Genomic DNA, 7,494 nt, shown 5'->3' with positions numbered 1-7,494 from the left:
CTTGATTGTTTAAAATTAAGAAAATTCAATAATTTTAGAATAAGGGTTTGGAGTTCTTAAAAAGCTTATCCCTAAAAAACCTCATTTTCCTTATATAATATATAGATATATAGTGAAACAAACTTGGGTTTTTCTTCTTATCATAAACTAATTAGAATTTTATTTTTATATGGTTAAATGAAACTTAGCCAATGAAATTTTATTTAATTGTTTAAAATTAATAAAATAAATATGAGAAATCGCGATTAAACCGGTGAATCAGTTAAACCCAAAATGGTTTAGCCTAATCAATTAGGTTAAATGACGAACTAGCTTATACAAAAATTAATTAACCAAAATTTTTAAATGTTATTTTTATTTTAAAATTTAAATTGTCTTAAATTGAAGTATACACAATACTACACTATTAAAAGATTCACCGCATATAAGTGAAACAACTCACTTTTTTTTTTCTTTTTCCGATGTGGGATTATAAAATAAAAGTTAACAATTATTTGGATGGAAAGTTTATTTATAATCAAGTAATCTCAGTCTTTCAATAGTTAATCAGATCAATCTTTAATTTATTTCGAATCAAACAAATCTAATCTATATATTTTGATAAAACCTCTAAAATCACGATTAAACCAACAAATCAATCAAGTAAAAAATGATTTAGTCTAATCGGCTAGGTCATAATTAATTTATTAAAACTTTTAAAAGTTAAACTTTATTGAATTGAAACATGCACAATATAAAATATGAGTATAAGATTCACTTTATATGAATAAAATAACTCATTTTTTCCCTTCTTTTCCTGATGGGGAATTATTAAATAAAAACTAGCCAATAGAGATTTTCTTAATTGTTTAAAATTAAAAAAATTAAGAAAATTAGTATGAGATATTTAAACTCTCACTAAATGGGATGTGAATATATGATTCTCTTTATATAAGTAAAACAACTCATTCTTTTCCTTATTTTTTTGATGTGGGATTATCAAATAAAAGCTAGTTAATGGAGATTTTTTTTAATTATTTAAAATTAAGAAAATTAGTATGAGATATTGAAACTCTTACAAGACTCCTCACTAAAATAACCCTTTTTCCTTATATAATACTATATTGAATTGAAACATGCACAACATGAGATGAGAGTATAAGATTCACTCTATATAAGTAAAATAACTCATTTTTTTTCTTTTTTTCCCCTGATGTGGGATTATCAAATAAAATCTAGTCAATGAAGATTTTCTTAATTGTTTAAAATTAATAAAATCAATAAAATTAGTATTAGATATTGAAACTCTCACAAGGCTCCTCATTAAATGAGACGAGAGTATAAGTATCTTTATATGAGTAAAACAACTCATTTTTTCCCCTTCTTTTTCTGATGTGGGATTATCAAATTAAAGCCAACTAATAGGGATTTTCTTAATTATTTAAAATTAATAAAATCAAAAAAATTAGTATGAGATATTGAATGTTACAACCCCAAAATAATATAATAAAGATAACTCATATACGGAATAAATATGAGAAATAACATACTTTCATACATTAGAGTCTACTGTTTAACAACCAGTTAAATGCCATGTAGGCTTTCATCTTTTCCAAGTCATTGCTTCGTTACACAAATTGAGTCTTGGTCATTACATCTTAAGCCCTTGGCTTTACAAATATCAACATACACACAACAAAACATAATTAAGAAGCTCTTGCTTCCCGAAAGTCCATCCACGCTATTGCCTAGCACTCAGCCAAACAACAAGTGAAGTAGTACAATCCATCACTACATTACACTTATGAAATGTTAAAACCCATTGTTTGATCTTCAAATCCGAAAAGCATTCCCTGTACACATGTACAGGCAGGGGGTGAGCAAAGCCCACTGAACAATCTCATATTAAAACATTAAAAAATATGCGGGGACAAAGATACCTATACATATACGTGAAATCATATCATGTCAAAACAATATGATTTTATTACATAATCTCTTAAATCCAAGGCCTGCATATTCATATGCCACTAAGACCAATCTTATTCCATTTTCCTTCAACTCATATCCAATTCATATATGCTACTCAATTCATGAGTTAAATTCATTATCTTTCAACAACCAAAATGAGACTACAACTCAATGGTTTTCCAATTATGCACAACACACATAAACACTTCAAACTTTTCCATTTTACGGATATTTCGTCCGAAGGAATCAGCACCCATTTATATATAGATTTTTGGGTCTTTCACCCAGAACACTCCAGCCAACTTGCTTTAAATGGAGTCCATGCCCTTTCTCTTCCCAAATAAATATACATATGCAATGTATTTATAAACATAATCATATATGGAGTACATCCCATTTCTCCTCCCAATAAATATACATATACAATGTATTTATAATCTCATCTGTCACGCCCTCAAAATTAACCCATAATATATTTATCATTGACATGCTTTATTCAAAGAAAACAATTCATTATCTCATTCATCAAAGTATTATCAAATAAACGCGTTACATGTAACATCAATTTAAATGCCCTACGGGCTTACATCTTTCCAAGCCAACACTTGGACACAAAATATGAGTTCTAACTCAAATACAATTAAAGCCCTAGGCTTGAATGTTTACATGTAATATCAAATAAGTAAATAACAACTAAACTAAACAGAGTCTTCAACTCCAATTCCTTCCAAGCTAAGTCCTTGGAGGTAGCTTATCACCTAAACCAGAAAATGATGTTCCCATAAAGGGTGAGCCACAGCCCAGCAGAAATATACTAAACCAAATATAAACATTGAATAAAGCAATAGCACCAAATAGATGGTTAACCAAGATAATCAATTACATCATTATACAGTTTCAAGGCACTAATGTCAAAGACACGTATGGCTCAGAACCTGGCCAAACTTACAACAGTGATCTATATATGTCATATTCACATTCTTCCAGTGTCAATAAACAAGTGAGACTCAGGCTCAAATCAAAACACTTCATACTTCCAGTTTGATACACATTTTAGTGCTGTATCAATAAACACTTCAATATAAATAAGCACACATAAAAGTGATGCTAATGGAGTCCATCCCCTATCTCCTCCCAAACAAAATCCGGTTTAGAGGTCCATCCCCTATCTTCCCCTAAACCGTGGAGTACATCCCCTATCTCCTCCCACACGAAATGCAAATGCAATGCTCAATCAATACACGTATTTTCAGTATTAATTCAATAGTCAAAATTAATGACTTAACCAATGTGATTAGTTTCAGTTATTCCTAATCCACATGCAATGTCTACAACAATCACGACTATCCTCCACCGATAGCCCAAAACAGTTATTTCTAGACTGGAAATAAATACATCAACAATTCAATAGGTGAGTGATTTAAATTATCCAACTACACCATTTAATCAATGAATTCATCAATTTCATGAATTTAACCAAATTCCCCAATTCCCTTAAATTAATTATACAAATTAATTAAATTAATACAACTAGGGTTTTTCCCAAAATTATCTAAGTAACCCCAACTTATTAAAATACCAAAACTTAGAACAAAGCTTATAAAATGGAGTAGGAAATCCCTACCTTGAAGAAAACAACTAAAATAGAGAGGATGGAGATGATGACCCAAAATCCAAAGTGCTCCAAATCCTCTCTTTTTCAGATTAAAAGAAAGATCTCGCGAAGCTCTACCTTTCTTCCAAAGGAACTAGGGTAGAAGACCACAAGGAATAGATCAAATCTTAGAGAGAAGGTGAGAGTAGAGAGAGAAACTCTCAAATGGCGGTTTCTAAAGGTTAAGAAAGAAAAGGTAGGTCAAAAAGTGATCCAAAAAGTGAAATCACGGACTGATGTAGTCGACTCTACGCTCGAGCGTTAAAAACCCCGCTCGAGCGTAAGACACAGACTCACGCTCGAGCGTGAAAAGAGCCGCTCGAGCGTCGATTGCACCCTTCCAGAAGTTTTGCAGGCGATGGTATCCGCTCGAGCGGAGGGACAAAACCAAGAGATCACGCTCGAGCGTAAAAAAAATGTCGCTCGAGCGGACGGACTGTAGAGTAAAGTACTGGGAGATGGAAAACCACGCTCGAGCGTAAAAACTCCCGCTCGAGCGGAGAAGCAACAACGAAAAGCCCGCTCGAGCGTTAAAACTTCCGCTCGAGCGTGAAGGCAAAAACCTGGGCATCACCTTTTGGTTTCAAAGTGCAACCAACCTGTTTTAAACTTGCCCATCACAACCCAAGACGCAAATGCAAAGAGTAAAGGCTAGAAGTGATAATGAGACCAAACAAATCCACGAAACCAAGTTTAGAATACAGTATACAAAGGAAGGAAAAACCGGGATCGCTATAACCTCCCACCCTTAAAGAATTTCGTCCTCGAAATTAGGTACAAGAAAACCCTTTTTTTTTTTTTTTTTTTGAGTTTTCTCTACTTCTCACAATATGCCAACATTCTATTAACATCCTGACCATTACCAATCAATCCCATCTCTTTTCAAGAGGCATTTCACATTATACATAACAATTTGCATTATCAACATGCATTTTCCTTTCAAATTCCACAGTTTTCAATATCTATAATTTCCATTTCCATATCAAATTTAATCTCATGATATAACTCCAATTCTACAACCCTTTCAACATATGCAGTGTTACACTAACTTCCATTATGAGGCGAGTTTCAAAATACATTCATTAATCAAAACATAAACTATGTTTCACAACTTAAGTTATATTCAATACACTTAAGGTGCAATATTACAACAAAATAAGCAACATAAGCTCAAGCATCTACGAATAGATCCGGATATTTCTCTCGGACCTCCAACTTGCGTTCCCAAGTGGCTTCCTCCACCCCGTGATGTTTCCACAAAACCTTTACCAAAGGGATGGTCTTACCTCGCAAAACTTGATCCCGTCTATCCAAGACTCGAGCCGGTCTCTCCTCATACGAGACATCCTCATCTACCTCTAAGTCGGTCCAATCCAATACATGCGATGGATCCGGTTCATACTTCCGGAGCATACTCACGTAAAACACGTTATGTACTCCGGATAACTGCGGCGGCAAAGCTAAACGATAAGCAGCCTCGCCAATCCTCTCAAGGATCTCAAAAGGGCCAATGAACCGAGGGGACAACTTCCCGCTCTTCCCAAACCTCATCAAACCCCGCTTAGGTGATATCTTCAGAAAGACATGATCACCCACCCCAAACATCAAACGTCTCCTCCTACGGTCTGCATAAGATTTCTAATGACTCTGTGCTGTAACAAGCCTCTTACGGATAAGCTCAACCTTCTCCGTCGTTTCCCTCACCAACTCCGGACCCAACAGAGGTGCATCACCCACCTCGGCCCAACAAACAGGAGATCTACACGGTCGGCTATACAAGGCCTCAAATGGTGCCATACCAATACTGGACTGGAAACTGTTGTTGTAAGCAAACTCTACCAATGGCAAGTGTCTCTCCCACGACCCACTAAAGTCTAGAACACACCCTCGAAGCATATCCTCAAGGATCTGAATGGTACGCTCAGACTGCCCGTCAGTCTGAGGATGATAAGCTGTGCTAAAGGTCAACTTAGTACCTAAGGCACTCTGCAAACTCTGCCATAACCTGGCAGTAAAACGAGGATCTCTATCTGAGACAATCGTCACCGGGACCCCGTGCAATCTCACTATGTCCCGAATATATAAATCGGCCAGATGATCGACTGAATCTCTAATACGTATAGGAATGAACTGCGCCGACTTAGTCAACCGGTCGACGACCACCCAAATAGCATCACTACCTCGCTGAGTCCTCGGAAGACCTACAACGAAGTCCATAGTGACGTGCTCCCATTTCCACTCGACAATAGGCAAGGGTTGCAGCAAACCCGCTGGCCTCTGATGCTCGGCCTTCACATGCTGACAAGTAAGGCACTTAGACACGAAAGCTGCCACATCTCTTTTCATACCCCGCCACCAAAACTGGCGACCCAAATCCCGATACATCTTAGTGCCTCCCGGATGCACTGCAAAGCGCGAATGATGAAACTCTCGGAGTACCTCCTCTCGGCAAGACTCCGGCACAAATAGACGGTCTCGGTATCTCACACTCAGGTCGGAATACACCGTCAAACCCTTCTCAACCTTCCCACCGGAAATTTTCTCACGGAGGGTTTCTACCTCAAGGTCACCCCTCTGAGCCTCTAACACTCGTGTCACGAGTGTAGGCTGTACAACAACAGAAAACAAGGCCGCAGCCTCAACGGATTCGCCCAGAAGTAAATCAAACTCCCCAAGTGCACCCAACATCTCCCATTCTCGGATGGCTATACTAGCTATGTCACCAACAGGTTTCCTGCTAAGGGCATCGGCCACTACATTGGCCTTTCCCGGATGATAATGTAACTCAAAGTCATAATCCTCAATGAATTCCATCCACCTCCTCTGCCTCAAGTTTAGGTCTCTCTGTGTAAACAAATATTTCAGACTCTTATGATCCGAGAATACCTCAAATCTCTCACCATAAAGGTAATGCCTCCAAATCTTCAAGGCAAATATCACAGCTGCTAACTCTAGATCATGCGTAGGGTAATTCTGTTCGTGAATTTTCAACTGTCGTGAGCCATAGGCAACTACTTTCCCTTCTTGCATTAACACACAACCCAGACCCTCTCGTGAGGCGTCACAATAGACTGCATAACCTAACCCTCTCTCCGGAATAATCAAGACCGGGGCAGTGGTCAGTCTAACTTTCAACTCCTGGAACGATTTTTCACAAATCTCACTCCACACAAATTTGACTCCCTTCCGAGTCAATCTAGTCAAAGGTGAAGCTAACCTGGAGAAATCCTTCACAAACCGACGATAATACCCAGCTAACCCCAGAAAACTGCGGATCTCAAACACACTCTTAGGCTGTACCCAATCTTGCACCGCCTCAGTCTTGGATGTATCAACAGACACCCCTTCCCCAGAAATTACATGGCCTAAGAACTTGACCTCTTCTAGCCAGAACTCACACTTTCCAAACTTCGCATAAAGCTTATGGGCTCTAAGTAACTCAAGCACCACCCTCAAGTGGTCCTTGTGCTTCTCCTCGAAAGGTGAATAGATAAGGATGTCGTCCACAAAGACAACTACAAAACGATCTAAAAATTCCCGGAAAATTCGGTTCATCAAATCCATAAACACTGCTGGTGCATTGGTGAGCTCAAATGGCATCACCAGAAACTCATAGTGGCCATACCGCGTACGGAATGCCGTCTTCGGAATATCCTCCTCCCTAACTCTTAACTGATGATAACCCGATCTCAAGTCTATCTTCGAGAAACAACGGGAACCCTTTAACTGATCGAACAGATCATCTATACGAGGCATAGGGTACTTATTCTTAACCGTAGCCCGATTCAATTTCCGGTAATCTATGCAAAGTCTCAAAGCACCACCTTTCTTTTTAACAAAGAGGGCCGGTGCTCCCCACGGCAAAACACTAGGACGTATAAAACCCTTGT

The sequence above is a fragment of the Camellia sinensis genome, chromosome 6, assembly GCF_055761805.1.
Source record: "Camellia sinensis isolate YWXY chromosome 6, ASM5576180v1, whole genome shotgun sequence".
Taxonomy (NCBI): domain Eukaryota; kingdom Viridiplantae; phylum Streptophyta; class Magnoliopsida; order Ericales; family Theaceae; genus Camellia; species Camellia sinensis.
The sequence above is the reverse complement of the archived record's forward strand: the minus strand, read 5'-3'. Positions refer to the sequence as shown.